Raw genomic sequence first — 16884 nt, 5'->3', positions numbered from 1 at the left:
TAAAATGAAGAATATTTTAAGGGACAAAGAAGGACATTACATAATGATCAAAGGATCACTCCAAGATGAAGATATAACAATTTTAAATATCTACGCAACCAACATAGATTCACCACAATATATAAGGCAACAGCTAACAACCTTAAAAGGAGAAATCAACAATAGCACAATAATATTGGGGGACTTTTAACACCCCGCTTACAGTAATGGACAGATCAGCCAGACCCTATGGGATGCAGCAAAAGCCATTCTAAGAAGAAAGTTTATAGCAATACAAGCCCACCTCAGGAAACAAAAAGCTCAAATAAACAAGCTAACTTTACATCTAAAGCAGCTCGAGGAGAGAAGAACAGACAAGACCTAAAGTTAGGAGAAGGAAAGAAATCGTAAAGATCAGAGCAGAAATCAATGAAATAGAAACAAAGAAAACCATAGAAAAGATCAATGAAACAAAAAGCTGGTTCTTTGAAAAGATCAATGAAATTGATAAACCCCTAGCCAGACTTATCAAGCAAAAAAGAGAGAGGACTCAAATCAATGAAATTAGAAATGAAAAAAGAGAAGTAACAATGGACATCACAGAAATACCAAGGATCATAAGAGACTACTATATGCAACTATATGCCAATAAAACAGAAAACCTAGAAGAAATGGACAAATTCTTAGAAAAGCACAATCTTCTAAGACTAAACCAAGATGAAATAGAAAAGATGAATGGACCAGTCACAAGAACTGAAATTGAAACTGTGATTAAAACACTTCCAACAAACAAAAGTCCAGGACCAGATGGCTTCACAGGCAAATTCTATCAAACATTTAAAGAAGAGCTAACACCTCTCCTTCTGAAACTATTCCAAAAAGTTGTAGAGGAAGGGACACTCCCAATCTCATTCGATGAGGCCACCATCACCCTGATAATAAAACCAGACAAAGATACCACAAAAAAAGAAAACTACAGGCCAATTTCACTGATGAACATTGATGCAAAAATCCTCAGCAAAATACTAGCAAACCACATCCAACAATACATTAAAAGGATTGTACATCATGATCAAGTGGGATTTATCCCAGGGATGCAAGGGTTCTTCAGTATCCGCAAATCCATCAGTGTGATACACCACATTAACAAACTGAAGAATAAATACCATATGATCCCCTCAATAGACGTGGAAAAATCCTTTGACAAAATCCAACACCCATTTCTGATAAAAACCCTTCAGAAAGTGGGCATAACGGGAACATACCTCAACGTGATAAAGGCCATATATGACAAACCCACAGTGAACATCATTCTCAATGGTGAAAAGCTGAAAGAATTCCCGCCGAGATCAGGAACAAGACAAGGATGTCCGCTCTCGCCACTACTCTTCAACATAGTTTTGGAAGTCCTAGCCATGGTGATCAGTGACGTAAAAGAAACAAAAGGAATCCAAATTGGAAAGGAAGAAGTAAAACTATCACTATTTGCAGATGACATAATACTACACCTAGAGAATCCTAAAGACTCTACCAAAAAACTGTTAGAGCTCATCTGTGAATTTAGCAAAGTCGCAGCAAACAAAATTAATACACAGAAATCGACAGCATTTGTATACACTAACAATGAAAGAGCAGAAAGAGAAATTAGGGAAGCAATCCCATTTACCATTGCATCCAAAAGAATAAAATATCTAGGAGTAAACCTACCTAAAGAGACAAAAGACCTGTACTCTGAAAACTATAAGCCACTGATGAAAGAAATCAAAGATGACACAAACAGATGGAAAGACATACCATGCTCGTGGATTGGAAGAGTTAATATTATCAAAATGAATATATTACCTATGGCAATCTACAGATTCAATTCAATCCCTATCGAATTACCAAGGACATTTTTCACAGAACTCGAACAAAATATTTTAAAGTTTGTTTGGAAGCACAAAAGGCTCAGAATAGCCAAAGACATCCTGAAAAAGAAAAATGGAGCTGGAGGAATCAGGCTCCCACACTTCAGACCATACTACAAAGCAACAATCATCAAAACTGTATGGTATTGGCACAAAGGCAGACATATAGATCAGTGGAACAGGATAGAAAGCCCAGAATTCAACCCACACACCTACAGCCAACTCATCTATGACAAAGGAGGCAGGAATATACAATGTAGAAAGGACAGCTTGTTCAATAAGTGGTGCTGGGAAAACTGGACAGCCACATGGAAAAGAATGAAATTAGAACACTCCCCAACACCATACACAAAAATAAACTCCAAATGGATTAAAGACCTAGATGTGAGACCAGACACTATCAAACTCTTAGAGGAAACCATAGGCCAAACACTCTCTGACATAAACGACAGCAACATCTTCTCAGATCCACCTATCAGAGTATGGACAATAAAAACAAAAATAAACAAATGGGACCTAATCAAACTTCAAAGTTTCTGCACAGCAAAGGAAACCCTAAACAAAACGAAAAGACAACCCACAGAATGGGAGAACATCTTTGCAAGTGAATCAACTGACAAGGGATTCATCTCCAAAATTTATAAACACCTTCTGCAGCTCCATACCAAAAAAACAAACAACCCCATCAACAAATGGGCAGAAGATCTAAACAGACAGTTCTCCAAAGAAGACCTACAGATGGCCAAAAAACACATGAAAAGATGTTCAACACCACTCATTATTAGAGACATGCAAATCAAAACCACTCTGAGATACCACCTTACACCAGCCAGAATGGCCATCATCCAAAAGTCTACAAACAATAAGTGCTGGAGAGGGTGTGGAGAAAAAGGAACCCTAGTACACTCTTGGTGGGATTGTAAATTGGTGCAACCACTGTGCAAAGCAGTATGGAGATGCCTCAGAAAACTAAACATGGAACTACCATTTGATCCAGCAATCCCACTCCCGGGTATCTATCCAGAGAAAACCACAACTCGCAAAGACACATGTACTCTGATGTTCACTGCAGCACTATTTGCAATAGCCAAGACATGGAAACAACCTAAATGTCCATCGACAGAGGAGTGGATCCAGAAGATGTGGTCCATATACACAATGGAATATTACTCAGCCATTAAAATGAGTGAAATATCAGCATTTTTAGCAACATGGATGGACCTAGGAATTATCATGCTAAGTGAAGTCAGCCATACAATGAGACACCAACATCAAATGCTTCCACTGACATGTGGAGTCTGAAAAAGGACAGACTGAACTTCTTTGCAGAACAGATGCTGACTCACAGACACTGAAAAACTTATGGTCTCCGGAGGAGACAATTTGGGGGTGGGGGGATGTGCTTGGGCTGCGGGATGGCAATCCTGTGAAATCGGATTGTTATGATCATTATATTGCTACAGATGTGATAAATTCATTTGAGTAATAAAAAAATTTCAATAAGGAAAGCAAAAGGAAAAAAAGACAAAAAAACATTAAGCTATGTGAAAAGTGATAGATACAGAAACACACAAAAACACAATACACTATGATTCTGTCTATGTGAAATGTTTAGAACAGGCAAATTCATAGAAATAGAAAGTAGGTTAGTGTTGCCAAAGGTTTTGGGGGAGGACAATATTGGGAGATATGTGGTTTCTTTTTGGGGTAATGGAAGTATTCTGTAATTAGTGGTGATAGTTGTACAACATTGTGAATATACTAAAACCCATGGAATTGTGCACTTTAAAATGTTTAAAATGGTGAATTTTGTTATGTGAATTTTATCTCCATAAAAATTTTTTAAAACAGTACACCAACTTTTATATGTGACTTCCTCTAACAATTAATTAATTAATTTTTGTCTTTATTTTATTTTATTTCTATTTTTTTGGTCTTTTGAGGGCCACACTCGTGGCATATTGAGATTACCAGGCTAGGGGTCTAATCGCAGCTGCAGCTGCCAGCCTACACCACAGCCACAACAACGCCAGATCTGAGCCACCATCTGCCACCTACACCACAGCTCATGGCAACGCCAGATCCTTAACTCACTGAGCGAAGCCAGGGATCGATCCCGCAACCTCATGGTTCCTAGTTGGGTTTGTTTATGCTGAGCCACGATGGGAACTCCTCTAACAGTTAATTTAGACAATAGGAAAACAAGGTAAAAGGTATCAACTGAGCAATAGGACAACCCAGAAAGTGGCCCAATCAGTAGAACAAATGGACTGATGTTTTTGTTTTTTGTTTTTGTTTTTGTTTTTCTTTTTCTTTTTTTGGCTGCCCCATAGCATATGGAGTTCTTGAGCCAGGGATCAGATCCAAGCCATAGTCTCTACCTAAGCTGCAGCTGCAACAGTGCTGGATCCTGAACATACTGTGCCGGGCAGGGCCTCGAACCTGCATCCCAGTGCTCCCAATATGCTCCTGATCCTGTTATACTACAATGGGAGCTCTGGGCTGATTTTTTTTTAAATAATAACGTGAAATATGTGCCATTCTAGCATGTGAAATATATGGCAGAACACCTTATGGAGTGTGTGATCTGTAGTAGTAAGAATATAGTGTTTTGTTTTGCTTATTGCTATTTTATTATTTTCCAACAGGCACATATACTACTTCTATAATGAAAAGTATATTTAAAGTGCTAACCTGAGGTCATATAGGTAATTTAAGGAACTAAAACAATTCAGAAAAAGACTGAAAAATACAGGATGGGGTTTATACCTTAAATATTAGCTCCAAGGGAGAAGTTATAAATGATTGGGTTTGGAAATGGGAATAATATCCATCTGTTGGTATAACATGAAGATTTTACTTTTTGCTACTGCATTTTTTTTAATATTCCTTTTTTTGGCTCCTCCCCCCAACCATTCATCTTCCCTTTTTCTATCTTAATATTCCGTATACATCTCCTTTTTGTTCTCTTGCTTTCTTTCTTTGGTTCTTTTTTACAGATCTGTGTCTTCCCTGTCTCTTCCCTGCCAAGCTGTCTTTACTCGAAGAGCAAGCAGTAGTTCCCAGAATGAGAACTTGGTTTATCTCTGTCTTGGATCACAGAGGTAGTTACTCTTTCCAAGCACAGGCAGGGGAAGTCAGTGTTCCCCTCTCAACCCTGAAATCATCAAGGTTTGTAAGGCACCGAATTATAAGGCGATAGTGGTTGAAACCCTTGGCTCCGTCTGTAGTTTAGATGATGGAACCTTAAACATACTTGGGAGGGAATGTGGAGCAAGCAGATCATTCTTGCTTTTTGTTTCTTTGAAAAGAAGGCAGTCATAGCCCTACAGGTAGAATTAGTCTAGACTAAGGTTTAGCTCCTGGGTTGACCTGGCATTGTTTGATATCATAATTTATCTATAAATTACTTCAGCCTTTGAGAGTCTGTGTGGTAGGTCAGGAGTCAGAGGTGGAAGTTAGAAGGGTGTGGAAAAACTCAGGGAGACTGATAACTTTGATAGTTTTTGGTATTTTATAAATAACAATGTATTTTATTAATTAGAAGGAAATTACTATATTATAAATTTGTTGACTGGTACATAGATTTTTAAAAATCTATTTATTTAACTACTTAGTCATCTGTAACTTAAGTTTCCTCAGGTCTTGTGAGCCTGTAGTGTGTGCAAATGGAGTTAAAGTAAAAGTATATTCTACTTATGGTACAACATTATAAATCAATATACTTTAATATAACAAAAACATTTAAGTATATTCTTTTTTTTTACAGCGTATTACCCCAAATTTACCCCATTTGCCTATGTAGGACCTCAGATTTCTGAAACAGTTGCCCTAAAGTATTCCTAGGAATCTATAGAGTATCCAGTCAGCTGTAAGGCATCCCTCTGCTTTGTCCCTCTGCTGAGCAGAACTGCTCTTTCCGCCAGTCTTGCCTCATTCTCTACCAGGTTATTCTGCCTTTCTGTCTGTCACCCCCACTGATTCCCCATCACACCACCACTTTTGGTCAGTACCTGAGTCTCTGTGATGATTAATTTTGTAAGTCAACCTGACTAGGCTAAGGGATGCCCAAATAGCCAGTAAAAGATCATTTCTGGATGTGTCTGTGAAGGTGTATATGGAAGAGAATAGCATTTGGATCAGTGGAAGAAGGATCTGCCCATGCTAATATAGGGCATCATCCAATATGTTGAGAGCTCTAATAGAACAGAAAAGCAGAGGAAGAACAAGTTTGCACTGTCTCTTTTTGAGTCGGGACAACCATCTTCTCCTGCCCTCAGACATCTGAGCTACTGGTTCTTGGGCTTTTGGACTTGACTGAGTTACACCACCAGCTTTCCTGACTCTCTAGCTTGCAGACAGCAGATTGTGAGACTTCTCCACCTCCATAACTGCATGAACCAATTCTATGATATCTATCTATCTATCTATCTATCTATCTATCTATCTATCTATCTATATATGTTATTGGTACTATTTCTCTGGACAACCCTGACTAATACAGTTTTCTACCCTTGGGAGGCCAAACTTATGCTGTGATCTGTGGCAAAGTAGGCAGAGACACTTCTTTCCATCTTACTTTAAGGTCTTAAGAAGAGGAGCTGCTTGTGCCTAAATGTCAGCAAGTTAGGAAACAACTCTTAGCTTTAACAGATAGAAATCCGAGTGCTTTAACCAGGGCTGAATGGGTTGAAATCACCTCTTTCCTCATTACTCTTTTTGCAATGACTATATATGAATACACACAAAAAAACCCATTAAGATAACACAGAGAACAAATATACTTACACTTTTTACGTAGTAGAATGACCATATTCTATAAAGTTATTTCAAATTAAATATCTACTTATTCTTATTTGCATGGTCATGTAGTAATCTGCTGGTGGATGTGCTGTAACTTAATTAACCAGATCCTTTTCAGTGGACTTCCATATTGTTTATAGTTGCCTGACTATAAACAATGCTGTTGTAAGCATCTTTGTACACACATCTATTAGTTCAACAGGAGAACTTCTGACTGTAGGAGAAATTCTTAGAAGAATTGGCGAATCAATGGTGAAAAGATGTTACAATTTTGATGGATTCAGAAGAGAATGATTCCTTTAGAGTTTGTATTAGTGTGGAGGATAGGTTGAAGGGTCTGAGACCCTCTGTTGGCTGTAAATAGGGCTAGCTATTTTCTCTCATCTTCACTAGATTATATCCGTATTGTCAGTCTTTTTTATCTTGCCAATCAAAGAGACTTAAATTATTCTGCATTCTTGTTTTCATTTGAAATTTTTAAAATTTTAGTGAACATTGCATATTGTTAATTTTTCTCTGGTTTGCCTGTTCAACTAATTTGAACATTTACATTGGGGTTTTCAATTTTTAATTGATTTTCAAGGGATATTTATATTAACATGTATGTAAAGACAACTTTTAGGCCTTCCTCACCAATTTAATAGCTATGCCCATGTTATGCTTGAATTCCTCTGGGATTCCTGCTGTATATCCATATAATAGATGTGTCAATAAAATGTGTAGATCCTAATTACAGTATTAGTTATTACAGCCTATTTTCTAATGGAAAGACATTCAAAACAAGAGGAGTATGTCCTGTTATTAGGTAATCAATTTGGAAGAATGGCACATGTACAGAAATTTACTCATCTAAGCCTAGACATTTAAAGGAGAATCCTTCAGTGAGATTTTCAAAAAGAAAAAAACACACACAATATGTCTGTCTCCCTGCCCCTCCAACATAAGCCCCCTCCGTACCCATATATCATAGTGGTTCTTAAATAGGCTGTGCATTGGAATCATGCAAAGAACTGTAAAAACTACTCATTCCTGAGCTCTACTTTAGAGTTTCTGAAGTGACTGGTTTGTGATTGGGATTTTTAAAAAAAACCTCCACAGGTGACTTAATGCACACCCAGGGACTCAGCACCTTCTATGGCTTTGGGAGTAATTAAAGCTTAGACTGAAAAACTGTGATGACTTCTAATGCAGAGAATACTAACTTTGCTGCTTACCTGATTTTATAATTCTAAAAGCTGTGCTTCTGCCTTTTTCCCAATACAATGTGCCTCAACTTAATTTTTTTTTTTAAATGTGATCTTGCCTCCTTATTCCTGTGGGTATTGCTGCTACATAATAATGTTTTCCTTCTGGATATTCACAAATTACTTAATCTTACATTCAGTCATGTATTTCTTGGGACCACTCTGATGCTTAACCCTACCTTGGGTTACCTCTTGTTGCTTTTCCCTATACTCTGCACATCATGCTCTACCTGCTCAGATAGTTATTCAGTTGTTTGCAGATGGATTCTTCCTCCTGGTGCCTGACTCATCCCTGGGGCCATGACCCACTCCAGATCTCAGCCAGCACTACCCTCTCCTAAATGAGCAGTTTGTTTTTCTTTGCCTGAAATGTTATAAGATCTATAGTTAATGAATGTTGTCAGAGGAGTATATGAGAAACTTCCCAGGCCAATGGTTATGAAAAGTACTTCTTTAAAAGCATTAGGGGAGTTCCCATTGTGTCACAGCAGAAATGAATCTGACTGCAGGTTCAATCCCTGGCCTTGCTCAGTGGGTTAAGGATCCAGCATTGCCGTGAGCTGTGGTGTAGGCTGTAGACGCAGCCCAGATCTGCCTTTTCTGTGGCTGTGGTATAGGGTGGTAGCTTGTAGCTCCAGTTCGACCCCTGGCCTGGGAACTTCCATATACCATGGGTGTGGCCCTAAAAAGCAAAATAAAATAAAATAAAATTAAATTAAATTAAATTTTAAAAAATTAAAATAAAAGCATTATAGGGTGAGACTTCCAGAGTAAGGAGTTTGGCAAATTCTTCCTTAGCAAAATGACTATGTAACTAGTGAAATTATTTTTTTAAATTATCTAATAGCTCTGGAAATTGTCCTAAGTGCATAGAAAAAAAAAAAATGGAGAAACGTTCATTCAGGAAAATCTACTAAATCTCAGTATGAATGTGAGAGTCTGTATCATTTGAAGCATGATATGCTCCTTCCTCTGCCCTGGCTCCATGTTATGGAAACTCTTCTCTAGGTGAGCTACTCCTGGATGGTGTGGACAAAAAGGTGGTCACTCCTTCTCCCCACATCTCATAGTCTAGAGCTGCAATTTCACCCTAACAGAGGCAAGCCACCAGCATTTCTCATACCCTCAGTCCTGTGTCTTAGAGGTTCTATTTTGGACAGGTGCACCTGAAAGGACTGAGAATTTCTTCACCTACTCAGCCCCTATAGGGAAGAAGATCTACTCCAGCTTTAGCAAGCCCAAAATACTGGGGCCTTGATTACTCCTTCCAGAGCTCGCTGATAGTGCAGAGGTTTCACATGAGAAGATCAGCTTACTATCCTCCACTCCCAGCAACCACATGTATTACTAGAGTGTCATTCTGGAAAAAGCAGGCTACGTCCCTGCCCCTAGTCCCTGCTGAGTTTTTTAGAGATTGTGTTCGGGAGAGAAGCAGGCCATAAGGACAAAGAAGTCCATGCCTCTGCCTGAGGGGACTGATTTATTTTTAACAGACTGTGGACATTCCATGCTTAAGGGTATTGTTCAAAGCAGGGAAGATTTTGTTGGAGAACAATTAAGAGGGGGCTGTTAGCTCCATGACACTAGTATCAATAAGCAAAATGCCAGAACAGCTAGGTACTTAACAGAGAGAAACAGGAAAAGAGACAGCCAAGAACAGCCCCCCTCGGATTACAGGAAACATCAGAGATCAAGAGTGTATAAATGTGCTAAGCCGCCCCCATTCAGGAGCAACCAGAGCAGGATATGGAGCAGAATTGAAAGCATTTCCAAGTCACACAGAGATCCATCAACACAGAGCAGAAGCATCACTGGTACAAAGGATTTAAGCACAGCTTCTACATAAACATTGACTGGACAGGGGCAACTCTCATGAAGCCAGAATTGAAAATAAAATAACATCCTTGTTAGTCTGGAAGACTGTATACCTACCCAAGTTTGTACCTTCTCAAGGGTGATATGAAAGAGAATTTCTAAAATACTAATCCTTGACTGAATTTGAACATGAGGTTGTAGGTTTGATCCCTGGCCTAAGTCAGTGGGTTGAGGATCCAGGTTGCTGTGAACTGTAGCGTAGGTCACAGATGCGGCTCAGATCTTACTTTGCTGTGGCTGTGGTGTAGGCCAGCAGCTACAGCTCCAATTCAACCACTAGCCTGGGAACGTCCATATGCCATGGGTGTGGCCCTAAAAAAAGCAAGCAAACAAACAAACAAACAAAAAACCTATGGGAGTTCCCTTGTGGCTCAGCAGGTTAAGGATCTGTCATTGTCACTGCTGGTTCTAGACAAAGCAATTAGGTAAGAGAAAGAAAAAAGAGACACCCACATTGGAAAGGAAGAAGTAAAACTATCTCTATTTGTAGATCACATGGTCTTAAATAGAGAAGATCCTGGAGTTCCCGTTGTGGCTCAGCAGTAACAAATCTGACTAGTATCCATGAGGATGTGGGTTTGATCCCCAGTCTCACTCAGTTGGTTAAAGATCCGGCATTTCCGGCATTGCAGTGTAGGTTTCAGATATAGCTGAGATCCACCATTGCTGTGGCTGTGGTATAGGCCAGCAGCTGCAGCTCCAACTCAACTCCTAGCCTGGGAACTTCTATATGATGCAGGTGCAGCCCTAAAAAAAAAAAAAAAAAAAAAAAAGATTCTATATAATCCATTAAAAGAGTATCATTTAAAAAAATTTTATTGAGGTAAAATTTATGTAAATGCTACAGAGCTACAGTAATCATGACAGTGTGGCATTAAATCAGAAATACAGATCATTGGAATAGACTTGAGAGCCCAAAAATTAAACTTTAATTGTGGTCAGTTTATTTTTGACAAGCATACCAAGACAATTCAATGGGGAAAGAATAATCTTTTCAACAGACTTTGCTGGGACAACTGGATATCCACAAGTAAAAGAAGAAGTTGAATTCCTACCTCATACCATATACCAAAATTAGCTCCAAATGGACAAGTAAAATTACTAAAACTATAAAATTCTTAGGAAAAGCACAGAAGCAAATCTTAGCACCCTTATGATTTCTTTTTCTTTTTATAGCTGTACCTGTAGCATATGGAAGTTCCTAGGCCAGGGGTCGAATTGGAGCTGCAGCTGCAGCTGCTGCCTATGCCACAGCCACAGCAACACTGGATCTTAGCCATATCTTCTGTGACCTATGCTGCAGCTTAAGGCAATGCTGGATCCTTAACCCACTGAGCCAGGCCAGGGATTGAACCTACATCCTCACAGAGACAACATCAGGTCCTTCACCCACTGAGCCACAATGGGAACTCCTGGCACTGATTTCTTATATATGACTCCAAAAGCACAAGCAGCAAAACATAAAATAAATAAATTGTATCTCATCAAAACTAAAATCTTTGGTGCATGAAAAGATTCTATCAACTAAGTGAAAAGACAATCTACAATATGGGAGAAAATATTTGCAAATCATATACCTGATAAGGGTATTGTATCCAGAAAACATAAAGAACTCCTAAAACTAAACAGTAAGAAGACAAATAATCAAATTTTAAACAAAGCACTTGAATAGACATTTCTCCAATGAAGATACACAAATGATCAATAAGCACATGAAAAGATGTTCAACATTATTAGTCATAAGAAATACAAATCAAAATCACAATGAAATACCCTTTTAGACCCACTAGTATGATGTCATGGGTGGAATTGTATCCTCCAAAATTCATATGCTAAACTTCTAACCCCAGAATGTGATCTTACTTGAAAATAGTCATCATAGATATAATTAGGTAAAACGAGGTCACACTAGAATAAGGTCTCCTAATCCAATGTAGTTGATGTCCATTACACAGGAGGCAGATTTGGACACATACTGCACACAGGGAGAACACCATGTGAAGACTGGAGTTATGCTGTCACAAGTCAAGGAATTATCAGAAGCTAGAAGAAAAACGTGGAACAGATAATACCATATAATCTTCAAAGGGAATATGGTCCTGCAGACACCTTGATCTTGGACTTCTAGCCACCAGAACTGTGAGACAATAAATTTCTGTTGTTTAAACCACTCAGTTTATGGTACTTTGTTTTAGCAGCCCTAACAAAACAGCACAGATGGATGTAATAAAAAAAGATGGACAATAATAACTGTTGGTGAGAATGAAGAGTAATTGGAAGTCTTATAAGTTACTGATGGGAATACTAAGTGCAATCCTTTAGGAAATAGTCTGGCAGTTCTATTTCCAACTCAACTCTATTTGAGTTGAGTTCCTCAAAATATCAAACATATAGTTGCCATATAACTTGGTAGTTACATTCTTATGTATATACCCAAAAGAATGAAAACGTGTGTTTAAATAAATACTTTTTCCTGACTGTTTATAGTAGCATTATTCAAAATAGCCCAAAGGTGGATACAACACAAATGTTCATCAAATGTTGGGCAAATAAACAAAATACAGTGTATCCATACAATGGAATATTATTCTTTTTTTATGGAGCAACATTTATTTATTTTTTTATTGTTATTTCCACAATACAATTTTTTTCTACTGTACAGCATAGTGACCCAGTTACACAGACGTGTATACATTCTTTTTTCTCCTGTTATCATGCTCCGTCATAAGTGATTAGACATAGTTCTCAGTGCTAAACAGCGGGATCTCATTGCTAATTCATTCCAAAAGCAAAAGTTTGCATCCATTAACCCCAAGCTCCCAATCCATCCCACTCCCTCCCCCTCCCCCTAGGCAACCACACATCTATTCTCCAAGTCCATGATTTTCTTTTCTGTGGAAAGGTTCCTTTATACTGTATGTTAGATACCAGATATAAGTGATATCACATGGTATTTGTCTTTCTCTTTCTGACTTACTTCACTCAGGATGAGAGTCTCTAGTTCCATCCATATTGCTGCAAATGGCATTATTTCATTCTTTTTTATGGCTGAGTCATATTCCATTGTGTATATATACCATATCTTCCTAATCCAGTCATCTGTCGAAGGATATTTGGGTTGTTTCCAAGTCTTGGCTATTGTGAATAGTGCTGCAGTGAACGTGCAGGTTCATGTGTCTTTTTCAAGGAAAGTTTTGTCCGGATGTATGTCCAAGAGTGGGGTTGTTGGGTCATATGGTAGTTCTACGTATAGTTTTCTAAGGTACCTCCATACTGATCTCCATAGTGGTTGTACCAGCTTATAATCCCAACAGTGCAGGAGGGTTCCCTTTTCTCCACAACTCCTCCAGCAATTGTTATTTGTAGACTTGTTAATGATGGCCAATCTGACTGGTGTGAGGAGGTAACTCATGGTGGTTTTGATTTGCATTTCTCTAATAATCAGTGATGTTGAGCATTTTTTCATATGCTTGTTGGCCATCTGTACATCTTCCTTGGATAATTGTCTATTCAGTTCTTTTGCCCATTTTTCCTTGGGTTGTTGGCTTTTTTGCTGTTGGGTTGTATAAGTTGCTTGCGTATTTTAGAGATTAAGCCCTTGTCAGTTGTATCATTTGAAACTATTTTCTCCCATTCTGTAAGTTGTCTTTTTGTTTTCTTTTTGGTTTCCTTTGTTCTGCAAAAGCTTGTCAGTTTGATGAGGTCCCATTGGTTTATTTTTGCTTTTATTTCTGTTGCTCTGGGAGACTGTCCTGAGAAAACATTTGTAAGGTTGATATCAGAGAAAGTTTTGCCTATATTCTCTTCCAGGAGTTTGATGGTCTCTTGTCTTATATTTAAGTCCTTAAGCCATTTTTAATTTATTTTTGTGCATGGTGCATGGGTTCTGGTTTCACTGATTTGCATGTAGCTGTCCAGTTTTCCCAGCAATGCTTGCTGAAAAGACTGTCTTTTTCCCATTTTATGTTCTTGCCTCCTTTGTCAAAGATTAATTGACCATAGGTGTCTGGGTTTATTTCTCCATTCTTTATTCTGTTCCATTCATCTGTCTGTCTGTCTTGGTACCAATATCACACTGTCTTTATGACTGTGGCTTTGTAATAGTGCCTGAAGTCTGGGAGAGTTATGCCTCCTGCTTGGTTTTTGTTCTTCAGTATTGCTTTGGCAATTCTGGGTCTTTTGTGGTTACCTATAAATTTTTGGATTGTTTCTTTTAGTTCTGTGAAAAATGTCATGGGTCATTTGATAGGGATTGCATTGAATCTGTAGATTGCTTTGGGTAGTGTGGCCATTTTTACAATATTATTTTTTCTAACCCAGGAGCATGGAATATCTTTCCATTTCTTTGAATCCACTTTAGTTTCCTTGATTAATGTTCTCAGCATATATAAGTCTTTCACTTTGGTCAGATGTATACACAGGTATTTGATTTTTTGGGGTGCAATTTTAAAGGATATTATATATTTGTATTCCTTTTCTAATATTTCATTGTTAGTATACAGAAATCTGACTGATTTCTGAATGTTCATCTTATATCCTGCTACTTTGCTGAATTTGTTGATCAGTTCAAGTAGTTTTTGGGTTGTGTTCTTAGGGTTTTCTAGATATAATATCATGTCATCTGCATACAGTGACAGTTTCACCTCTTCTCTTTCTATTTGAATGCCTTTTATTTACTTTGTTTGTCTGATTGCTGTGTCTAGGACTTCCAATACTATGTTGAATAACAGTGGTGAGAGTGGGTATCCCTGTCTTGTTCCAGATTTTAGTGGGAAGGCTTTCAGCTTTTCTGCATTGAGTATTATATTTGCTGTGGGTTTGTTGTAAATGGCTTTGATTATGTTAAGGAATGTTCCCTCTATACCCACTTTGGTAAGAGTTTTTATCATGAATGGATGTTGGACTTTGTTAAATGCCTTTTCTGCATCTATTGAGATGATCAGGTGGTTTTTGACTTACCTTTTGTTAATGTGGTGTATCAATGGAATATTAATCAGCAGTAAAAATGAAGTACTGATACATCTACAACATTGATAAACCTTGAAAACATTATGCTAAATGAAAGAAGCCAGTCACAAAAGGTCACATATTGTATGAATCCATTCATATGACATGCCCAAAATAGGCAAATCTATAGAAACAGGAAGTGGATCAGTGGCTTCCTAGAACACAGTGGTGGTAGGATTAAGGGCGTGGGAAAGGTTGGAAAGAATGGAGTATGACTCAACAGATAAGGAGCTCCCTTTTGAGATGATGAAAATGTCATAAACTTAGATTGTGATTATAGCACAACTTTATGGATACACGCAAAACTACTGAATTGAGCACTTTAAGTGAGTTAATTTTATGATATGTGAGTAAAGGTATTTTTTAAAAGCAGGCCCTAATCCTGAACTGTCCACCTGAGGTCTTCCTGAAATCATGACATAGGAAACTAAGAGAAAGAATAAAATAATGTTGATTTAAAAAAAATAGAAAGCAAACTCCCAAGATACAATAGTTATGGGAGGTCTGAACTATATATATATATATATATATGGCAATGGCAGTCTTTTAAAACAGAATATTATTGTCTTGCCTTGATATTTTTAGTAATGTGTGTTAGCAAAACATATACTTTGCAGTTTAAGCACATTTTGTGGGTGAAAAATTCCTTAGCTCTTGGAACCCCTCAGAAGTGCTAACATATCCAATCTGAGTGACTCTGAGCCAGTCGTTTGATATCTAGGGATTACCTTGTCCTGTGTGTGAAGGAGAGCCACCCTAGATAACGTCTAAGGCCAGTTCTCGTCCCAAATTTCTGCAACCAATGCCTTGTGTCCTATACATCACTCTGACAAAAGAGTTCACAGAAGGAGAGCTGGAGGCATTAGAATCACCTGGTTGGAACATGTTTGAAATGGAGATGCTAGGTTCTACCCTAGGAATTGGCACTTTGTAGAAGCATGCCAAGCAGTTGAGAAATACTGGCAGTGAGTCTTTGGAAACTAGTTGCTCCAAGGAATAATAGGCCCTCTTTATCTCCTGTGCTTAATGAGGCAAGATAGACACCTCAGTTGCGATGTGTTGTCTCAATCTCCAACTCTTAGACTAAAACTTCTTTCTTTTCTTTAATTTTTTTGTTGTTGTTAGGGCTTCACCTGTGGCATATGGAAGTTCCCAGGCCAGGGGTCAAATCAGAGGTGTAGCTGCTGGCCTATGCCACACCCACAGCAACACCAGATCTGGGCTGCATCTGTGATGTACACTGTAGCAATGTACAATTAGCACATGCTGGATCCTTAACCCACTGAGTGAGGCCAGGGATCAAACCCACATCCTCATGGATACTGAGCCACAATGGGAACTCCTATTTAATCCTTTTAAAGTTAGTTAATATCATCATTAATTTGCTTCTCTTTATATGCCAAACACATAGAGTGCATGGTTGAGATTCCTGCTAATTCCACTTAAGCTATGTGGGTATTACTGATCAAGAAATAGATACAATTTCACTTTTCATCTTTGAATGGGTGTCATCAGAGATCGGGGAGGTGATAATGTTGTTATAGTTAGTAATATGATGCTGTGATTCTGCTCTCTCTGAAATTTGACCCTGTGGGGAGCATAGCACTCTGGACAGGGACAGAGACGATATGTAAAGAATTAATAAGTATAGAGAGATACCAGTAATAACACTTCCATTGGCTGAAATAGCTTTCAGGTCTCCTTAGGGGTGGCTCTGTTCAGATGTCAGAAAAAGGAGATTCATTTTCATCTGAATCACTCTTTGGATTTGAAGAGAAGGGATTCAAGTTCTATTTATCCTTGTACCCTTAACAATAACTCACATGGTGTTTACCATATTCCAGGCACTGTTTCAAGAGCTTTAGCTACATAAACTCACTTAATCTTCATTGCAGGTCAACAGGCAATGATTATCTCTACTTTCAACATGAGGAAATTGAGACAGAGAGGCTAACTAGATTACAAAGATTACAACTAGGAGACTGAAGAACAGGATGTGAATCTAGAAAACAAGGCACCAGAGTTCATGATACTTGAACACTAAACCTTAGCCTTGTTCACCAGAACTA

At 38.2% G+C, this 16884-nt stretch overlaps 1 long non-coding RNA gene across 1 annotated transcript in view; it reads left to right on the top strand.

The window, feature by feature from the left end:
- Positions 1-15280, top strand: part of LOC146396049 (uncharacterized) — a 72579-nt gene extending 57299 nt beyond the window's left edge. Inside the window, exon 4 of the long non-coding RNA XR_014829410.1 lies at positions 11764-15280. This is a non-coding gene — a long non-coding RNA (uncharacterized LOC146396049). The remainder of the gene's footprint in view (positions 1-11763) is intronic.
- The last annotated feature ends 1604 nt before the right edge of the window (positions 15281-16884 follow it).

The sequence above is a fragment of the Sus scrofa genome, chromosome 15 (genome assembly GCF_054392235.1).
Source record: "Sus scrofa isolate SSC_HxYL_T2T_F1_AM1 chromosome 15, Sscrofa_HxYL_maternal_Yorkshire_Landrace_v2.0, whole genome shotgun sequence".
NCBI lineage: Eukaryota > Metazoa > Chordata > Mammalia > Artiodactyla > Suidae > Sus > Sus scrofa.
Note: the sequence above shows the minus strand (reverse complement) of the source record. Positions and strands in the feature narration are given on the sequence as shown.